This window comes from Megascapheus bottae, chromosome 3 (assembly GCF_031878675.1).
Source record: "Megascapheus bottae isolate mThoBot1 chromosome 3, mThoBot2.hap1, whole genome shotgun sequence".
NCBI classification, from domain to species: Eukaryota; Metazoa; Chordata; class Mammalia; order Rodentia; family Geomyidae; genus Megascapheus; species Megascapheus bottae.
The window spans coordinates 71,987,895-72,010,566 of NC_143511.1; the positions used below are offsets into that span (position 1 = coordinate 71,987,895).

General features: G+C 40.1%; 1 non-coding gene and 2 pseudogenes across 1 annotated transcript; 1 reads left to right on the plus strand and 2 right to left on the minus strand.

The window, feature by feature from the left end:
- Positions 1 to 18,203: 18,203 nt before the first annotated feature.
- On the minus strand, positions 18,204 to 19,177 carry Or2k2 (olfactory receptor family 2 subfamily K member 2; annotated as a pseudogene).
- Positions 19,178 to 20,560: 1,383 nt separating this feature from the next.
- On the minus strand, positions 20,561 to 20,667 carry LOC150065777 (U6 spliceosomal RNA). Its single transcript, XR_016535059.1, has one exon. It is a non-coding gene; the product is annotated as a U6 spliceosomal RNA (small nuclear RNA).
- Positions 20,668 to 21,574: 907 nt separating this feature from the next.
- LOC150065778 (U2 spliceosomal RNA) lies at positions 21,575 to 21,690 on the plus strand (annotated as a pseudogene).
- Positions 21,691 to 22,672: the final 982 nt, after the last annotated feature.

Below are 22,672 nucleotides of genomic sequence, written 5' to 3' on the forward strand. Positions count from 1 at the left end.
AAAAGCCGGAAGTGGTGCTGAGGCTCAAGTGGTAGAGCTCTAGCCTTGAGAAAATCCAAGGACAGTGCTCATGCCCTGAGCTCAAGCCCAGGACTGGCAAAAAAAAAAAAAAAAAAAAGAAAGAAACCAATACTTAGTTTCAGTGATTCCCAAGTAGAATATATACATAACAATTTTAATATTTACATTCATCTTAATTAAATATTAGAATATTATCCACTAGGAAAAGACTTTTCAGACTGAAGTCACAGTAGAAAGATAATGTCAAGTAAGTCACAATGTTAACTAATGTCTTAACAATGGTAATATATTCACGATAGTAAGAGACAGTGACCAATCTAACAGTACGCACAGTGTGGCAGTGGGGATGATCTCAAGCCTAATAGCACCTCTAGGGAGTCTGAAGCAGGAGGATATTAAGTTCAAGGTCAACTTGTATTACATAGAGAAGTTCCAGACCAATTTGAGCTACATATCAAATGTTTCTCTCAAAGAGACAGAGACAGAGAGACAGTGATATAGAGTAAAACAAAAGAGCAGGACAAAGAAAAGAAAGAAAGAAAGAAAGAAAGAAAGAAAGAAAGAAAGAAAGAAAGAAAGAAAGAAAGAAAGAAAGAAAGAGAGAGAGAGAGAGGGAAGGAAGGAAGGAAGGAAGGAAGAAAAAGAAAGAAAGAAAGAAAGAAAGAAAGAAAGAAAGAAAGAAAGAAAGAAAGAAAGAAAGAAAGAAAAGAAAGAAAAAGAAAATAGCAGGAATGATAGAAGGAGAGGAAGGAAGGAAAGAAGGAAGGGGAAGGGAGAGAAAGAGATGGGAGGAGAGAAAAAAGAGTAAGAAAGAAAGAATGAAAGAGATAAAGGAAAAGGAAAAGAAGGAGATGGGGGAAGGAGAAAAGAAGGGAGGGAAGGCAGGAGGGAAGGAAAGAAAAAGAAAGTTCTGTAGCAAACAACCATTGATACTGAATAGGAACTCTCTGCCATCTCTCAGCACTGGTCTCACAAGACTTTCCGTACTCCTGTATGGGACCCACACGTATGAGCACACTTAGAAGCTTGTCCTCACCACAGATGCCACTTTGCCCACCTATGCAGGGAGCTGGGAATGTCTAAGGGTTTGAAACCACCCTCCCCCTAGTAGATCTCAGCCCACGACTCATCTGTGAAAGCCCAGATCCCAGCTGTAATTCTATGTTATAGTTCTGTACGGCACTGCTAAAGCTACAAATTTGCCTGAAATTGTACCCTTACCTGGATGATTTTCCTCTTACCCATCTCCTTCTCTTCCTCTCTCATCTGTCTCTCCCAGGAGCAATTAATTAATATCAATTTACACATGAATCCTCAATTCAGTGTTAGATTCCAGGAAAACTACTCCAAAAGATCCCCTAATTTTAAATGTCACATTTCCCCAGAATGTATAAGACAGATGTATTTCGAGCTTTAAGCATTCATATGCAACACTAAATAAATACACAGGAATTTCCCATTTACATTTGAAGCCACTGGATTGTATTAGTGATAAACATAGTGACTTGTTGTGAGCAGTCCAAAGTGGATCGCTGCGAGTTATATGACAGTTGGGGGGTGCACTCTCACACCTTGCAGAGGTAAGCCACCACGTACATGCAGCAATATTGAAAACCCAGCTGTCTGTTACTTTGCTAAACATGTAAAACTTCTATGGTTCCTGAAAATGAGCAAATTAGTCACCATTTCTAAGAGCTGATTGTTGCATTTATTGTTTCAGAAACAATGGGCCCAGTGTTTGGTGTTCAGACTACATTTTTCAAAGGGAATCATTGTGTGTTTAATATGAAAAAAAAAGGACTCTATTTATTAGAAAAAGAGCAGCCTAGCTTCACTCAAAGAAACCAGCTCTGACAGTCTTAAGTTACAACTGTTAAATCAAGCTGTGGGTTAGCCATTTAGTAAAGCAAGTCAAAGACTTCCGGGAAGGGGTTGGCTAAGAAGAAACCATTAAAGAGAACCAGCCCTTGGACTTCTATAGCCATTTTTAATAAATGGAAAAATCCTCCTCATAATTATGTAAATGCCTCTGAAGCACATTTCTTCAATAACTTTTTAAAAATCAAAAGTTTCTTCACTGAGACTGTCTAAACATGTACAAGTGACCATCATGACCTGAAAGTCACCCTATTGGTTTTGTTTGTCATTTCTTTCTCTTTTTCTTTTTTGTCTTTTTTCTTTTTTATTGTCAGGGTAATGTACAGAGGTGTTTACAGTTATATTCACCAGGTAGTAGACCTACTGGGTTTTAAGAAATATTTTTGAAATTGGTTATTGATGCTCATTACTGTTTGTTAAAGGAAAGACAGGTAGATAGATAGATAGATAGATAGATAGATAGATAGATAGATAGATAGATTGATAGATTGATAGATATGATAGATGTATTATAACAAGGTCATTAACAAAACATTTCTCTACCAAGGCTAGATATACGTGTCATATATATCATATGTATATCAACCATGCAAACAGGATAGTCCCAAAGCTAATAGTAGAATGGAGGTTCCTGCTAAAGTAGTTTTAAACTTTTTTTAGAGGAGGATTCATTGTTTTAGATGTGTCCATTTCCAAGGCATATGATAAATAACTAATTAGAGCTAATTAGAGACATTCCCCAAGCAAGACCTCCAGGATACAAACGAGCTGGATAGCATGGTTTTTTTGTTGGTTGCTTTTTTTTTTTTAACACAATTCCATTTCTAAATCCATACTGATCTCCCCTGACCCTTTTGGAAATATATTTTATTACATTTCTTTGAAGTCAAGTAATTCCATCAGAAAAAATCATCATAAAATGCAATGCTGCAAACACTAAATGCGTGAAAATACACATGAACTCGGTAAGTTGCAAATTCTGTTTCTTTTTAACTTAAGAGAGATTTGGTTACAAAAAAAATTTTAAATGCCTACGTATTAGAACACATTCCTTTAAAGCCCAAGAGTAAATAAAAACTAGATAAAAAGTCGCAGCCAACATTTCAAACAACAATGCTTTCCTAAGCAAGAAAAATAATATAGTAAAAATGAAAAGATTGAGTCCAACTAAAGGAGCAGGGTATGGTGGCTCACGCCTGTAATCCTAGCTACTCAGGAGGCTGAGGTCTGAGGATCAAGGTCCAAAGCCAGGCAGTGTACTAAAGTCCACCAGATTCTTATCTCCTATTCACCACCAGAAAACTGGAAGTGGATCTGTGCTCCAGGGTTAGGGCAGTATCTTTGAGCTAAAGAGCTCAGGGAAAACACCCAGGCCCAGAGTTCAAATCCCACAACCAAAACCAAACAAACAAACAAAAAGAGGCTGAGTTCTGAGGCTCATGGTTTGAGGCAAGCCCAGTCAAAACCAAAAGATTCATCTCCAGTTGACCAGCCAAAAGCTAAGAGAAGAGCTAAGTGTTAAGTGATAGAGCACCAGCCTTGAGCCAAGAAAAGTAAGGGAGCGTTCAAGGCCCTGAGTTTAAGCCCTAGCACACACACACACACACACACACACACACACACACACACACACACACACACACACGGGTATATCATAAATAACTCAAATGCATTCCAGGCTCTGGACAACATTCGAATGTGCTGTGACAGTTTTCCAGGATGATGTTCTCGCTGCTTCTGGGACAGCAGCGCAGCACCCTGGTCCGAAGCCCAGGGAACACTCGGCTCCGCGCGAGCAGGGAGCACACTTCCCGTCTTGGTACATCATTTCATCCACAGGAAGCCAGGATGGCGGAGGTATCATTATTCTCATCCCTGTGAGACATCTCCTGAGACAGCCCCAGTGCCAACCATCACAGGGCCGGGCTGGAAACCCCCATGCAATTTGGTCCTCAGTGGAGAAACAGGAGTTTCTAGGGTAACAAGAAGAGCAAAAACTCCACGAGCAGCCGCCACGCAGCCTCAAAGAAATAGCTTTCAGGGCATAATCCATTCCTGAAGATTTGTTCAATGATAAAAATTGTATGAAGTATGAAGGGAATGAACAGACCTAGATTCCATACTATTAATGCCCAAGATAGAAAAAGATACTAATCATTCTAAGTTTAGCCTCTAATAAGCTAGAAAGCAGTTTAAATTCTGTCAGCTTTATCAGTGAGAAAACGCCAGCCATCCCAATTTGACCCTGACTAAAAGTATCTCTGTAGATTGGGAATGTGGCTTAGTGGTAGCATGCTTGCCTAGTATGCATGAAGCCCTGGGTTTGATTCCTCAGTACGATATAAACAGAGAAAGCCAGAAGTGGTGCTGTGACTCAAGTGGTAGAATGCCAGCCTTGAGCAAAAAAGAAGCTCAGAAACATGATTTTTATCAGGAAGGGGGTGGGGGGGAAGGAAAGGGGGAGAAATACCTCTGACTTATTTTTATGTCAAACATGACACTAAATTCTCTGTTGAGTGGATTTGGATTTTGCTTTAGGCAGTACAATGGAATATTTGGGGATTTGGGGGTTTTGCTTTGTTTTATGTGGTACCAAGGAATCGAACTCAGGGTCTTATGCAGTGCTAGGCAAGCACTCTATCACTAAGCCACATTTCTAGCCCCTTGGATTTGATTTTTTTTTAACATCTATTTTTCAGTATGTAATTTGCTAGGCCCCAAACTTGAGAGAAGTATCAGGAAGGTCTTGGAAGAGGAATTCCTTCTCAGTCCCAACAGCTCAGCTACTCCAGCAGGATGGGGGTCAGAGGGCTGGGTACTGCTGCAACAGGTCACATGGGTGAACTTGTTTTGTGAAGAAACACATGATTTCTAGCTATGAAGCTGTTGTTCCTCTAATACGGTTTTAAAAACCATTCCAAAAGAACAAGCAACAGAAAAGAACATTGTGACTACACTGCAGAGGAATGGACTTCTCCCCCTACCTCTTTGGGGATATTATAAGCATCTTACAAAAGGGGTCAGATTCTGTTTCTTCCTCTCCATGAAACCACTGTGGTTTGTATATTGGCTATATCACTAATGAGGATTTATAGCTCCCAGAAATGTCAAAAAAAAAAATAAAAATAATAAAAATCAGGACTCGTTCACAAACATGCACTGTTCTAAGCCATAATTTTTTTTCTGCAGTGGAAGCAAAGCCACACATCTTTTTCATATCCTACTGTTTGCACAGAAGGTGAAATACTGACAGAAATGAAAAAGAACTGCGAGGTCAGCATTAATGTAAAACAGGCCAAACACTATGGAGGGTGTTTGTAACTCAACAGTGCCCCCTGGTGCTATAGTGCAAATTAGCATGAACCCAAGGAAAAGTAAACTAGTCAATATTCATGTATTCATTTTGCCCCTACTTTTTAACTTGTTGTGTTATCTCTAAACAATTGTAAAAAGGGGGCACTTATTCTTTTAACTATCAAATATTGCTTTGAATGGCCGGGAGCATGGATGGCCTAGAGGCCTAGCATGCATGAAGCCCTGAGTTCAATTACTCAGTACCATATACACAGAAAAAGCCAGAAGTGGTGCTGTGGCTCTAACCTTGAGAAAGAATGACAGTGTTCAGACCATACATTCAAGCCCCAGGACTGGCAAAAAAATATTGCTTTGAGTTTAAGTCATACACATGATAGTAATAGTAGTAATAATAAGATAATTTAAAATTATTATTATTATTACTACTACACAGGTATTCCCCTAATAATAGAACATTCTAAAAGGCCAGATTCAAGTGAGAGAGAATAATGTCGAGGTGTATAGAAAGAAAATGCAAGCTGGACACCGGCTGCTCACACCTGTTATCCTAGCTAATCAGGAGGCTGACATCTAAGGATCACAGTTCAAAGCCAGGCCAGGCACTAGAGTCTGTGAGACTCTTATCTCCAGTTAACCATCCGAAAACCAGAAGTGGTGCTGAAGCTCAAGGAGTAAGGTGGTAGCCTTGAGCTGAATTGCTCAGGGACAGCGCCCAGACCCACAATTCAAGCCCCACAAGGGACAAAAAAAAAGTTTCCTAACAAATGTAATTGTAACTCCTCTATACATTATCCTGGCAATAGAAAAAGTTTCTGATCCCAGGAGAATGTATAGCATTTTAAAAATGAGTCTGAATCCTGATGAGATACTGAGGCCAGCTGAAGGCTTTGCCTAACAACCCTGGAGACTGCCATGAGAAACCAAGGGATTTCTCTTGCTGGACCTTGATGCACAGTATCCATCTGGCATTTCTGTTCTTATAGTTCATTCTCTTCACCAAGAATTTCTCTTCTTTTCCCTTCTTTGTTTTAATCCTCTTATCAACTGTCACTCTATAGTTTTGAAGAATTCTTATTAACACTTTATCACATTATCCTAAACAATATGAAAAATGAAAATGAGGCCTCCTGGAATAAGAGAAACCCTCATAGCTGCATATGAACCATGTTAGATTTGTGGGCCATCAGATGTGATGTTGCTTAGAATTTTTTATTTAAATGTATTGTGTATTCTTTTCTTCCTGTTTTGACATATTAAAAAATCATTGGGATGGGGTGGGGGGAGAGAAAGGGGCACAAAAACATGAGATGGAGTATTAATGTTTGACAATTAATGCACCTACTACCTGACAAATGTAACTGTAACCCCTCTATACATTGCCCTGACAATAAAATGTAATTTTAAAAATTCAAGCCAGAAATACATATCTGTAATCTTAAGAGGCTGAGGAAGGAAATCTCTTGAGACACATTAGTTATCTTGTAGAAAGAAGGAAGGAAGGAAGGAAGGAAGGAAGGAAGGAAGGAAGGAAGGAAGGAAGGAGAAAGAAAATGAGAAAAGAAAGAAAGGAATGAAGGAAGGAAGGAAGGAAGGAAAGAGATAGACAGAAAGGAAAAGAAAGGAAAGGAAGAAAGTTAGTTTGAAGATTCCCTGTTTTGGAAGACTTTTGAGATAAAGTCAACCACATTTTGATTATTATATTCAATATTCCATTTTCCAAAGCCTGTGTTCCATTTTAAAAGCCTGTGTTTTGAGTAAATGAGGCTTGTTAAAGCTGCTGCTTTGGGGACTGTCTCTAATAAAAGCAACATCACTAAGAATTAACACTTTGTTTTTGTTTCACTCGCGTAAACAGATATGTGGCAATTCTAAACAGAAAGAATTAAGCTGATGAAGACTAATGTCATCTAAACTTCAAATGTGGAATGACTGAATAAGAAGACAGTGAAACACACTTGGTCCTAAACTATGAAGCAAACAAATTAATCAAGAAAGGAACTGGCATGTATTCAAACACATACCCCGCAATATTAAAACACGAATAGTCTCACTATGGAAGACCACACCAAAATTCAAAGCAACATACTCATCCAACTGGAGGAAAGGCATGTTTTGTGAGAAGGCAAAAACATTTGGACTATATATGAAGCACTTGTATATTATTCATATATATCCTCTTCCTGAGAATTCAGGATTGAGGCAATATCCTGAATTCTCAGCCCCCTGAGCACCTGCAGAAACCAATCCGGGTTTCCTCCCAGCTTCTACTGCATGGAGCCCATGACACCTTGATGTACCTATCCCTTTCTGGTCCCTCAGACTCAGCACACCTCTAGCCGGGGCAATTTGTAACTTCATCATAGTTATTGGCTTTGTACTCAGGATGGAAGCTAGGGAAAGATCTTGATAGAGGAACACATTATCTTAAAAAGAAGAGTTCCCTGAAGCGGCTTCAAGCAAGGAGGCAACGTGAGCTCTTTCTAAAGAGAGGAGCATCTTTATGCAAGCTCCAAGAACCTAGAGGACTCGAGAGATTCAACACTTTCAGGAGTGATAAAGTAGGGTCCCATTCTTTCCCAACTTTGGCATCATTAACTTGTTTTGGTGTAAGTCAACAACTTTCACATGTAATTCTTGGCCTCCATACTTTGCTTTCTCTGTCTTCCAGCTTTTCAGGTTCAAGGTCTCCATAAAGTATCATATCTAGTTTGTAATGTCCAATTATTGTTTCTTCCCTGATATCATTCAAAATGGATTGTGACTCACTCCAATCGTGGGTCTTCATTTAACTGAGTCACCTCCTTAAAGCCCTGTTCTCACACGAAGTCACACTCAGAGAAAGGAAAATTCAGCCCATATCGCTAGGTAATTCTCAAACCTGATGACATGGAGAAACTGGAACAACATGGTTTAAGAAAGGTCTAGATAGATGTACATCAAACAGATTATCTCTTACCAGCAAAGTTCCAGATGGTTCTGTTGCCGCTTCCCCATCACCCATGTTTTCGATAGCCCAATTATTGGTACATGATATAGAAATGTGATTGAAATATTCACTGTGACTTAGAGTATATGGATTTCTGCCAATTTTATACCGCTTGCATCAATTCCAAAAAGAGGCTGGATGAAACCAGAAGGCCATCAAAAAAGTTTACTGCACTATATTGCATGAACGGTTTCACAGGGATATATATCTATTCATTGATAATGCAGCTCAAATGAAAACCAAACACGAACTCATTTTCATAATGCCCTTGGAAAATACTTGCATCAGGTGTGTCCGTCACAGCCCTGCGACTGTGTGTCTTGCTTACAGCACAATGCTCTTCCCCAGCTGGCAATTCCATCCATGCTCATTTTTGCCTGTGGCTGAATGAGAACAAATACCAGCTGGAAAATAGGGAAGGGTTTTGATGAAATACTTGCATTCCGGAAGCACTCGTGACTCCACAAAACAATTCCACGTGGAGCGGTGCATTCATTCCATCTAACAGTAAGCAGCTATGGCGGATGTAGTCCAGCTCCTGCAGAGTCATGGCACACCTGTTGACTTTTCTGGGCTCTGTGCTACCATTATTGCACTAAGGGAGAAGCCTCCATCCCCACCAGGGCAAGAGGCAAGAGGAAGAAGACAATGTCTGGGGAAATCAGCCAGCCTTTTGGAAACAAGAAAATGAGGGAAGGGTTTGGTGTCCGACTGGGAAGGACATCTTCACCTAGGAAACAGAGAATACAGAGTGCTCACACCTAGCTCATCTGCACTGTCCAGATGTCCAGCAAAGACTTTCCTATGCAGCCATGAGGCTGAGCCCTCCATCTATGGAACATTTCACACCAAACCAAAACACTCATCATGCTGGCTTTCCCACCAAAACCCATTTCTCCATTAGGACATGGCCTGCTAGGCTGGGTAAAAGTCACAGATTAATCCTCACTGCTCTGGATAGCTCTGGGATGGGGCTTAAAAAGTGTAGTTACAAACACCCCCAGGGAGACTCATGCAGGCAGTGCCAGGGTCACACTTAGAGGAACAGAGCCCAGAGTTTTCAATCTTTCAATAGTATTTGAATCACTTAACTCCCTAGGAAACCTCAAAGTAGTATTTGGAATATAAAAAATTACTTAAAATTGTAACTAGCACTACACTTAGCTTTTTTTTGGGGGGGGGTCATTGGGCTTGAACTCTGTGCCTGTGTGTTGTCCCTGAGCTCTTCACCTCAAGGCTTACCATCTTACCCCTGGAGCCACAGCCTCCCATCCTGTTTTCTAGAGGTTAATGGGAGATAACAATCTCAGGTCCTTTTGTCCTAGGCTGGCTTTGAAACTTGATCCTCAGATCTCAGCCTCCTGAGTAGCTAGGATTACAGGTGTGAGCTACTGTGCCCACATGCAGAGAAGCTCTCAGTCAGTGCAGCACAGTCAGCCATGTTTAAATTGTGTGATTCAGTGAGTGTTTTCCTACACTTCATATGGTGAAAATATGCCTCCCCATAAGCAAATGGTAGCTAAGCATGATGGCACATACCTGTAACTTTAACTACTTGGAAAGCTGAGATTGGGAAGATCATGGGGAAAATAGTTCCTAAGACATCATCCCAGCCAATGTAATGGCATGTGTCTGTCATCCCAGCTACAGCGGGGAAAAGCATAAAATGGGTGGATCATGGACCAGATTGTTAGATAGTCTAACAATCTATCTCAACAATCACCAGAGCAAAAAAGGATAGAACTATGTTTCATGGGATGCTCATCAAGTGTGAGTTCAAACTAAAACCCAGGACAGGTCAGATGGCACCGCCCCAAATAAGGCCAAGTGAAGGTGCTTAAGTATTAAAGTCTTTGGTGTCCAAAGATGACAGAAGTTGGTTACGGTTATAGGAAAGATAAACGAAGCACCTGTAATATTGGAAAGAGCTTGAAATAAGATCTGCTTCTGGGAAACAGTATTCAACCCTGCCATGTGGCTTCAAGTTAGGACGCTCCATCTGAGTAATTTTAGAACCCTGAACTTTGTGTCTTGAACACTTTGTGTCTTGAACCTCATGGTTTTTTCCTCAACGATGCGTCCTTGGAATCCACTAATACTAAGGGCCTCCTGGATTTTGAGCCTCCCTCATCTCTCTCTCTCTCTCTCTCTCTCTCTCTCTCTCTCTCTCTCTCTCTCTCTCTCTCTCTCTCTCTCTCTCTCTCTCTCTCTCTCTCTCTCTGAAACAGAACTTTTATTTGCCTTTTAATTTAGGATTAACCTTTTTATTGTAATTAATAGAAGGGTTATAGTTATATTCACTAGATAGAAAGTGCATTAATTCATACACATTGACACCCCTTCTCATGTTTTTGTCCCCATTTCCCTCTTCCCATCCCTCCCCCTTGTTTTCCCCCTTCCCTTTCCTATTTCAAATAAACAAATAAACGTATATACAATATACCCAGCTAACAAGGTAAGATATTGTAACAATATGAGAATAACCAAGGGACAACAAAAGAGATGAGAAATAACATAGTACATTAAGAACAACACACTATAAAGCTCTTGGAGGTCCTTTCATTTAGACTCATCCTATATGGCCTTATGTATCTAGGTTTTGAGCTATTGTAATCCTCTGTTAGAAGAGTCCAAGGTTTGTATTAATCATTACAAATGAGGGAAACCATTGAGCCTATGTTCCTTTAGGACAGGCTTACTTCACTTAATATGGTTTTTTTTTCCTCAAGTCTTTCCATTTCCTTACAAATGGGGTGATGTCGTTCTTTCTGATGGCAGCATAGAATTCCATTGTGTATAAATACCACATCTTCTTGATCCACTCATCAACTGAGGGGCATCTGGGTTGGTTCCATATCTTTGCTATGGTAAATAGTGCTGCAAGGAACATCATTGTGCTAGTGGCTTTTAGTATGGCTCAGGGACAATGCCCAGGCCCAGAGTTCAAGCCCCACGACTGATCAAAAAAAAACAAAAAACAAAAAAAACCTATCTGGTGGATAGCTTATCCTTCCTGTCATTTCCAGAGCAGAATGTGCGTGCCTCTGGAAGGAACTTGTTCTCATCATACTCTCTGCTGCAGCCCCCACCTCTGCTATAGCAAGTACCACTAGCAAAGAAGAATTGCTATCCTCTACCATACAGGGTCGCATAGCTCACCTCCTCATGTGAGCTAGCCCAGTTTCTATTTAGGGGGCTCCACGTACAATCCATACCTAGGGTGGGACCTGTAGGTGAAAGAAATGCTGTTTTTAACATTGAACATAAAGGAATGATACGATTCTAGTAAAGCAGCCACAAGCATCAGGCCGTGGCATTCAGTTAGCACCGATGAGAACTCAGGGACTGGCATTTCCACATTGTGTAGCCCAGTTAAGATGTTCAGTGTATGATAGGATTATTACCTCACTGTCAGAAATGCTTTCACTCTCCCTTCTCCCTAGAATCTGCCCTGTATCCTTCCTCTCTCTACTCTTGAAGCGACAAGAAAAGGTTATGGGGATCTACCGGAGTTAATAAGTGACTGCAGATTCGCTCTCCAGCCTCATGAAGGCTGGTGCCTAACCTTGCCACATCTTTCCTTTGGTGGCTCCAAGTTCGTGCTAGTGTCATAAGCACTGTTCAACTGGACAGCCTACAGTGTGGACAGTCATCCTAGGTGATTATGAAACACAGGTTGCTTTAATCCAGTGCAGTTCTTAAGAACGGCTAATACGACACTTGAACTCTAGAGTAAATACAACCATTTACTGGTGAGTTTGAGTTTGAAGTCTTCTCATGTTTTCACTCTGGAATCTGTTTTTCCGAAGTTAGAATTACTTATTCCCTGAATATTTAGTAAAACATATAAGGTTTTTGGTGGAGACATTTTTAACTATGAAGTAATACGACTCTAAGGGATTCTATTTCTGACTGAGTTAATTCATATTTTTCTAGTCATTTTGTCCATTTTATCTAATTTTTCAAAGATTTTGGTGTAATTGGTGCCCATCATAATTTATTATTGTAATAAAATTTATCATTTTAAACAGCTTAAAAAGTATACAATTCACCAAGCACCAGTGGCTCCTCCCTCTAATCCTAGCTGCTCTAAGGGCTGACAGCCAGAGAATCCTAACCAGCCCAGGGAAAAAAGTTCATAAGATTCCATCTCTAATTAGCCAGTAGAACACTGGACTTCGAGGCATGGATCAAATGGTAGAGTACCAACTGGGAAAAGCTGAGCAAGACCACAAAGCCTTGAGTTCAAGTCCTGGTACATTAAAAACAAAACAAAGCTCGGCACCAATGTCTCATACCTGTAAACCTGCCCATTCAGGAAGCTGAGATCTGAGGAGTGCATTCCACAGCCAGGCCAATAGAAATTCTACGATTCTTATCTCCAAGTAACCACCAAAATGCTGGAAGTAGAGCTATGGTTCAAGTGGTAGAACACTACCATGAGCACAAAAGCTCAAGCACCAAGGCCATGTATTCAATCCCCAAGACAGGCAACAACAACCAAAAAAAAGTGTACAATTCATACACAGTGTTATATAATCACCAGCATGGGGTCTCATCCTTGAACATTTTCATCACTTCAAAAGGAAACATATCCCATTGAGCAATCCCTTCCTGTTTCCCATTCAACCAATCCAATCACTAGTCTGTTTTCAGTCTCTCTGAGTTTGTCTAACCCCCATATTTGGTATAAACGGGATCATATACTATATGGCCTCTCTGTCTGGCTTATTTCAGTTAGCATAACATCTTCAAGTAGTTCATTATGTCATGGCTAAAATTTCATTGCATGAATATATTACATTTGGTTATCCATCAATCATGTGAATTGTTTCTGTGATTTAGTGATGTGAATAATATATAAGTGGCCAGGAACTTGGCCTAGTGGTTAAAGTGCTTGCCTAGCATGCACGAAGACCCGGGTTCGATTCCTTGGTACCACATATATAGAAAAAGCTGGAAGTGGTGCTGAGGCTCAAGTGGTAGAGTTCTAGCCTTGAGAAAGTCCAAGGACAGTGCTCAGGCCCTGAGCTCAAGCCCAGGACTGGCAAAAAATAATAATAATAATAATATATAAGTATTTGCTTGAACATCTACCTTTAGTTTCATCACACACACACACACACACACACACACACACACACACACACACTCACATTGACCTAGAAATAGAATTATTGGATCATAATACCCAGGCTGGCCTCAAGCCATGATCCTCCCAACTTTAGCTCCCACCATGGCAGGACTTCCTATGAGATTACACAAATTTTTTAAAAGGGGGACACTTATTGGGGTCTCTTTTCTTCTCCTTCTGAGAGGACCTTCTCTACAAACTTCTCTTGACACTTCTGTTGTATTACCAGTGTGTAGCTTTGCTTTGCAAGCTGTACTGAAGTCTGCTGGCCACCATAAATTGGGATGGGGCAATAAGACAGAAAAGTCACCACAGTGTGTCCATGCCTTGAATTCTGCTTTCCTCTAACCATCAGTCTTCTTTTTCAGACTCCCCAGTTTGCTCAGCATTCTATCTGGGTCTCTTTATGGCTCTCGGTGGGAGATGCAGAATGGAAGGCCCTTATTCCATCTTGACCAAAAGTGGGTGCTGACTCCTGCCTTTCATCTAGTCTCTATTTCAGAGATGGCTCCTCTTCAGCGTTCTATTCACTGTTCTTACTTCGTGGGCTCTAAATATTAGCATCCCTCTCGGCTCATCTTCACCTCTATCCTGCTGTACAGTCTCTCTCTAGTTGATGGTCACTGTAATCATTACTTGAATTATGTATAAGTGAGCTTCTGTCTCCAGACAGGACCTCTCTCTGTATTCTAGACTAGCTAACCCAACTGGTATCTCTATTGTATATCCTAAATAATATAAAATATAACATTTCTAAAGCACAAATCATAATTTACCTTTCACCAAACTAGGTCCTCTAGCAGCCTTCCATTTTATAAGCCAGAAATCCAACAGCATCATCTATCTACTCTAAGGTATAAATACCCATATCCTCTGGCATTAACTTCTAAACGACTGGTGTCACTTTTTAAATAGCTTTCAAATATATAAATATATGTGTATATTTATATACCATCCATTCTCTCCATGGCTACAATGATGAAACTATCCTTCAAACAACACATCCTTGGACCACAGCTTTCTCCTAGGTACTCATGCAGTGTTACTCCTATCTGCTATAATCAATCTTCAGAATGTCACCAGAGAACTCTACCATTGAAATGCTTTCTGGGGGCCGGGAGTTTGGCCTAGTGGTTAAAGTGCTTGCCTAGCATACATGAAGACCCAGGTTCGATTCCTCAGTACCACATACATAGAAAAAAGCCGGAAGTGGTGCTGAGGCTCAAGTGGTAGAGCCTTGAGAAAGTCCAAGGACAGTGCTCAGGCCCTGAGCTCAAGCCCAGGACTGGCAAAAAAAAAAAAAAAAAAAAAAAGAAAAGAAAAGAAATGCTTTCTGAACCTCCAGTTGAGTCATTCAATGACCGCTCAGGGTGCTTATGATAAGCTAGCATGTGGTCTGGTTTTGGCCTACCTCGGCGGGCTCATGCCTGCTCCTCCTCCCTCTTTTCCCCTGCTTCTGCTACCTCAGGCCTTCTTTTGGTTCCACGTGCCAAAAGAAGGCTCTTCACTTCTGTCAGGGACACACTGCCCTTTCTCATATCATCTACTTTTGTTTTACATATTCATTTTTTACATTACCTTTTTACATATTCATTTTTACATTACTTTCTACTTCAATGATGCCTTGAGAGAGGGTTAGAAGGGGAAAGAGAGACAGAGATAGAGGCAGAGAGAGGAAAGAGAGGCACTGCAAGCCCACCACTCATGAGTCCTGTTCATGTTGCAATCACTCACTCTCCAGAAACACTTACCTTCCTTCTTTCTTATGAATCTAGTCACCTATAGTTTAGCTCACGTTTTGGGGGGGGGTGGATCATGGGACTTGAACTCTGGGTCTGAGCACTGTCCCTGCGCTCTTCAGCTCAAGGCGACAACCCTACCCCTTGAGCCACAGCCCCACTTCCTACTGTACCTCTAGTTATCTATTAAATAGCTCTAAAAGGTTCATATTTCTGAGACTGAAGGAATACTAAAATCTGATGGTATTAGCATTTTCACATAAGAATTGAAACCATTCATGGAATACTTGAATCCCCTCTCTGAACAGACTCAACATCAATTCTGTTTTTGAACAACCTTGTGAGTTTATTAGAGTTGACCAACCATGAGTCACTTGACAAATGCTCTCACGTCCAGCATGCTCCTCTATCCGGATCATTATAACTTACCTCAAGCACAGCGCCAAAGGCCCACGTCAAGGATGCCCAGCATATTTCTCGTACTTACCAGTGTGCCATTCCTGTTTGGAGGTAAAGTCCTAACAATAATTATGTTACTCTTTGTCACCACTACCACCACCACTTAACTACTCCTAGCCATCAAGGAAAGGTATTCAACACAAGAATCATCAAGCACTCAATCAAATGGCCAATTGTCTGTTGCATGTATATTTTTATTCAACAGACATTCACTGGGATCTTAGTCCTTCCCTATGTGTCTCTGTGTTAGCCTTTGTGCTAGATCCTAGAGTCATACAGTTCATATGAACTGCAATTCAGTGAGAGAGATACCCCCAAACAAGTGACCCCCACAAATTCTTACTACACTATAAATTGTGAACAATACTACTAAAAGCAGCAAGAGAAAGGACAATGAATTCATAAAACTAATAAATCTGGCATGTATAAGGAAAGGAAGTGAATGGTAGGAAATCAAATTATTAAAATTTCACATGTCATTATAAGGACATCAAGTGTTAGGGTAATGAGAACTGCTATGGAGAATTGCTGTGATCAGATTTTTCTGAAGTATTACGGCAATGGGAAATTATTAAGGACTTAGGGAAATTGCATGACTGGGTTTTTCTAAAGCATAAATATAGTCATGTAATTCAAAAAGTACTGATTTGCCCTGCTTTGGGAGGTAATTCCATCTTTTCTGTCAACTCAGTTCCTCTCTAAAGGTCACCAAGAAGAAGTTCTGGCATGGTGGCGCACACCTGTAATCTTAAGCACATAGGAGGTAGAGGTAGTTATCACAATGTAAAGGCTGGATTCCAAGCAAAAGCCTGAGAACCTATCTGAAAAGTAAACTAAAGCAAAAAGGGTTGAACATATAACCCAAATGGTAAAAGCAACAGTCCAGGCTTTCAATTCAAACCCCGGGGCTGATAAAAAGAGAAAGAATGCCCTAAACTCATCTCTTACCTGAGATTTTATGTAAGTAATAATTGCAGTAGGCATTGGTTGAGATACTACTAAATGTAAAGGAGTACACTGTTAATGGTTAGCTTCAGTATGGAATTCAAAACATAAAATATATCTATATACATCCATTTGCTATTTACAATAGCTTTGTAGAGCATATGGCTGCATCTAAGCCAAGAGAAGCTAGGGATATATTTGCCAGGTTTTTACCTAGGTCCTCTTCTGATATACTAAGCATTTCTATTCTATTTTGCCATCCCAGTCCAGTTCATGTTTCTGTTCTATTTTACTATCCTTTGATGGTTCATGTTCTGGTCAGAGATAATTGATTCCAGGTCAATCTGCAGGTTAGTCCTGCGGGTTCCATCTCTGTGTCTCTGAGTTGTTATGCTACATGCATTTAAGTAAAAACACTGGTTGTTTCTATAGGCCTGGTTCTTTCTACTTGCACTTGGCACCACACACAACAAATTCCAGGGAGCAGACAAGCCAGTTCTACTCCAACCTTCTATCCACTCCAATCGAATACTCCAAATGCTACTCCAAACATAACTGAATTAGCCAAGGGGATTGCTGCTCTTGAAGTACCTAAGAAGAAAAATAATTACTCTCAGGGAAAATAGTTCCTTGTCTGCTCTCGGTAAATGCGTAGATGTTTACAAGCAAATCGACCTCCTTGCCTTTGTTATTCCTTCATCATAATTTTTACGGTGGTACTTTCTTCACAAATAAAGTAATTGTATTATTAATTTATCCAGTAAGTTTATTAATTTCCAAAGGACTGCTTATACACATCAAAGGTCCAAAATAATAGACACATTTGTTCTTGTGAAGTCAAACATCCAAGGAAGAAAAACTATAAACATGCATGAAAATGATTTTAATATACAGATGAGATGATGATATAGAAGTAAACAGAATTTGTACAAGTATCTCAGCACTTAGAAAAGCAATGTTGGCAGGCAAACAAATTAAACAGATGGTAAATCCTTAGTCAGGAAGGCACGGAGTTTTATTCAAGAGTTAATATTAGAAAGAATACTTAGAAAAACTCTACTATGTAGCAGAATAAGATGCTGTCACCAAAGTTCTGCAACTCTGTAATGTTGACCAAGTATTTGATTTTTGCTTCTCACTTCCATAATGAAGACCAATCTTTAACGTGATTTGTTTCTGTTTCTACCCTGTTCAAGAATGAAAACAAAGAAGTTTCTTCTAGCACTCAAATTTCTGACTCAATGTTTACATAAATTCTCTTCTTGAGAAAATGTTCAGTGACTCTAAAGTTCAAAAAATTCTCAAGCCGAGCACCGGTAGCTCTCATCTGTAATCCTAACTACTCAGAAGGCTGAGATCTGAGGATCACAATTCAAAGCCAGCCTGGGGAGAAAGTTCATAGGACTCTTATCTCCAATTAACCACCAAAAGCCAGATGTGTTGGTATACCTCAGTGGTAAAGCACCCGGCTGAGCAAAAAAGCCAAGGAACAGTGCCCAGGCCCTGAGTTCAAGCCCCAGATCTGGAAAACCTACAAAACAATTCTCACAACCATAAAACAGTAAAGACAGGACATATTGATAAGTGAATATTGAAATCAACTATTATCCACAGATAATTACTATCCATAATCATTTCACAGTAATGCCTCACAACTCACATCAGAGTTCTCTGCAATTGTACGGGGTCTCGAGTCCCTCATGAGTTCTGTCAAGGGCACACCTTTGCTAAAACCATAGGCTCTCCCCCCTCCCCAAGACCTTGTCAGAAATGTCCATGCGTTTGATGCAATGGTAGTTGGCCCATCCACTTTTTCACAGCATCTCTCACCTCTTTGTTTCTTAAGCTATAAATGATGGGGTTCAGTGTAGGAATAATGTGATGATTTTGTCTATTATTTCTTGTGAATTTGCTGAAGAAGGCTTCAGGTACACGGACAGGGAAGCCCCATGATAGAAGATCACCACCGTCAAGTGTGCACCACACGTAGAAAAGGCTTTGTTTCTTCCCTCTGCCGAGCTCATCTTCAGAATAGTAGAAAGAATGAGGGTGGAAGGGATGCAAATTAAGAGCATGGGAATGGGCAGGACGACAGTGTTCACGACTGGCATCACCATGTCTGAGCAGTGAACGTGTGCAAGCCAACTTGAGCACCGCCACGATTTCACAGGCAGAGTGATGGATGAGATTCCCACAGAAGGGTGTCTGCAGGACGAAGCTGGTTTCCAGCATGGCAGTCAGACAGCCCACCACCCAGGAGACAGTGACCATCGGCACACAGACTTGCCTCTCCATGATAATGGCGTATCTCAGTGAGTTGCAAATGGCCACATGGCGATCATACGCCATCACAGCCAGAAGCACACATTCCATGGAGCCCATGGCAAGGGCTATGTACATCTATGCAGCACACCCAGAAAAATGGGTGGTGTTCTGTGATGACAGCAAGTTGACCAATAAAGTAGGAAGGAAAGCAGATGTGTAACAAATATCTATGGAAGAGAGATTCCTAAGAAACAAGTACATGGGGGTTTGCAGGTGTGGATTTAAGACAGTGATTAAAATGAGAGTGCTGTTGACCAGGAGGGTAGTCAGGTACATGACAAGGCTGAAGACGAAGAGGACAAGCTGAAGTCTCCAGTATTGGGAAAACCCTTCCAGCATCAAGAGGCTCCAAGCAGTGAAATTTTCCCTTTGCATTTTCTCACTTGTATGTATTCTAGTATTGGTGCCTTCAAGTCATCTGAGGGCATAAAGAAATGGATAAAGTGTAATGGTTGTACAGTTAGAAAAGCACTACTATCAAAACACATTTTCATCACTTGAAATCCGAAGAGAGGGTATTTATTTGCCTTATGAAAGGAAAGCCAATTAGATTGACTTGATTCTTCCATGACAAAATTAAGAAAATAGAGAATCCAAAAATGAAATGAATATATTAATCTCAGCTTATATCCCTATCCTCACCATGGTAGGCTTGTAATACAGATGTGAAAGCTATTAAATGAGGAAAAATATAAATCCATATTGAACAAATTATTGTACACAAATAAGAAATGTAAGCCAGGTAAGCGGGGGAATGAAAGCTTATCACACACGATAGAAAGGAATCATGACCTTCTCTGGAAGAAAAGAAACAGATAATTGAGCAAATTTTGAACCAGCAGTTATGAAGTTCTGGGTCTAAATGAGTGTCATCCTTTTCAGCTAACAGCTGGGGCTCGGTCTACTTGTTTCAAAGTAGGAAAACTTTTCTCAAAGTTCCATGGTTGCATTTAAGAGCCAGTTTATAAATCACATGAAATTGTCTGCTTCATTGAAACACTAACAGTGCCCACTACATCATTTCATTCATGATTAATACCCATAGCCTTATGAGTAAAGAGTAAAGGTAAAGGGTTCTACAAATTACACACAAGTAATGCTCTTCATATACATCACAACATATGCATATCAAGGCAGTGCAGAAATTAAACTCCTGCAGAAGATGTCAAGTTATCATGGAAGATCATACATTTAAAAACACTTAAGGCATATTATTTTATATTGCGAAATTATTCCCAAAGACTTACCTAGGTTTTGTACCTTCAGACTTTCCTTTGACCACTGATCATCTCCTCGATAGTTTCAAATAAACATAGCCTTAAATACAGTCATTCAGGTAGCCATTTGACTCTTCACCAGTAGCTAGCAATGTAATTGTTCATGTTCACCTTTCTTATTTCTGCTGTCTTTTCTTTCTTCCCAAGATCAGTCAATCTAATAATTTTTCCTCACTATTCACTAGATGGTGTTAGATAGTAGGAAGTGAAAATAGTAATCTTATGACAATATCTTACGTTATGAAAGGTGCCTAATGATGTTTAAATTATTTCCATGATTTTATACAAGGATCTTTCTCTTCTGGATATCATGTTCACTCTATTAGTAAGTCCTTTCCTCTTTTGTCTTTCTGGTTTAGTCATGAGTCCCAAGCAGCTTACTGCAGGTATGGATGCCATGTGTCACACTGAATGACATCTTGGTATTCCAGGAAATACTTGTTGGTATTACTTCCCTCACTTGCTAGAGGGCCAAACTGGAAAAAATATGGAATGCTTCACGAATTTGTGTATCATCCTTGCGCAGGGGCCATGCTAATCTTCTCTGTATCGTTCCAGTTTTAGTATATGTGCTGCCGAAGCGAGCACAATATTTTAATTTCCTATAAATATTTTTAAAATAGTCAAGAAAAGTTGGTTCTCCCCTCCGAACTCCAAACAAAATAGTCATATGATATACTTCATAATATTAGCTATGTGAAAAACATTGATTATGTAAAAATCAATAGTGTAATTCATCTCTTTCCAAATTACTGACTGTTGCCACAATAATTAAAAATATCAAAAGATAGCAACTGAAATATTACATATATTTAGGTCATTGTTGCTTGGGAAAAATACTTGTCCCCAAACAATTTAAAGTTCAGCCACTAAAAAAAAAAAATACAGAGCCTTGAAACTTCACATCCTTCAGGGATAATGTCCCAAAGATCCAATTATATCAAACTTTTAAATCACACAGAAAGTAAATCAAAGTCCCTCCAAAATATCTGTAAGGATTACCAAAGGAAAAAAAATCCTATTTCCTCTAGCTATATGAAGGCTTTTTTTTGTAAGTACTAGTAATATAGTATTTAATCAAATACAGAGAAAAGATACCCTTTGAATTACAAGGCATATGATTTTTTTTTTTTTTGGTTGGTCGTGGGGCTTAAACTCTGGGCCTGGGTGCTGTCCCTGAGCTCTTCAGCTCAAGGCTTCCTCCCTACCCCTGGACCTGGGCATTGTCCCTGTGCTCTTCAGCTCAGGGATACCACCCTACCCCTTGAGCCACAGTGCCACTTCCAGTTTTCTAGTGGTTAACTGGAAATAAGAGTCTCATGGTCTTTAGTACCAGGCTGGCTTTGAACCGCTATCCTCAGATAGCGGTTCCTCCACCTTCTGAGTAACTAGGATTACAAGTGTGAGCTTGTAATGCCCAGCTGGCATTGTGTGAAATTACTTCTTAGGTTCCAAAATTAAGCAAAGAACGTTTATTCTTTTAAATCACAAATCAATCGCTTCTCGGCCTTTGGCTAAGATCAAGTGTAGTATCTGTTCTTATCAGTTTAAATCACAAATCAATATAACTCAATAATATATCAGAAACTTTATTAAATGTACATAGCTTTTACTCAAAATATCCAAAATTTAATTCAATATACTTTCAATATACACATAAAATCTTTTGTTTGTTTTTGGTTGGTAGCAGGGCTTGGACTCGGCCTGGGCACTCTTCCTGAGCTCTTCAGCTCAAGGTTACCTCCCTACCCCTTCAGCCACAGTACCACTTCCGGTTTTCGGCTGGTTAATTGGAGACAAGAGTCTCATGGGACTTTAGTGCCCGGGCTGGCTCTGAACTGCGATCCTCAGATCTCAGCCTCCTGAATAGCTAGGATTACAGGCATGAGCCACGATGCCTAGCACATAAAATCTTACTAGCACTGGATTATACCTACAATAAAGATCTTAGCTTCTAAATAACATTCTCAACTACCAGGAATTCCAGCTCCTAAGAAAACTAGCCCAATCCAGAACTGAAGTACAACAGGATAAACTTAGAGGAGTCCTATCATATGATACTAATACCTTCACATAGCATCGTAGAATGTAGGAAATATATGACGAATAAGACTGGATCAAAAACCCATCAATACACAACTGACCAATCTTCCCTTAACAAATCTGGCACAGATCATATGGGTCATGAGAATTTGAAATATTATAAGGCTTATAATTAATAGAAGTTAAAAGCATGAGTCCATTATGATATAAATGAACCAGTAAGAATGGAGGCTGAAGCCTGGCTAAAGTGGTAACCCCAAGGCCAGAGTTTAATCTCCAGTATTAAAGATAGGGAGGGAATGGTTGTGTTGTGACTCATATCTGTAATCCCATACATGTATTTTTTTAAGCCATAGGCAAAATGTTATAGTAGGTACTAATTGTTAAAAAGTCATGTGAGGGGCCTGGAGTTTGGCCGTGGTAGAGTGCTTGCCTAGCATGCAGGAAGACCTGGGTTCGATTCCTTGGTACCACATACTTAGAAAAAGCTGGAAGTGGTGCTGAGGCTCAAGTGGTAGAGCTCTAGCTTTGAGAAAAATCCAAGGACAGT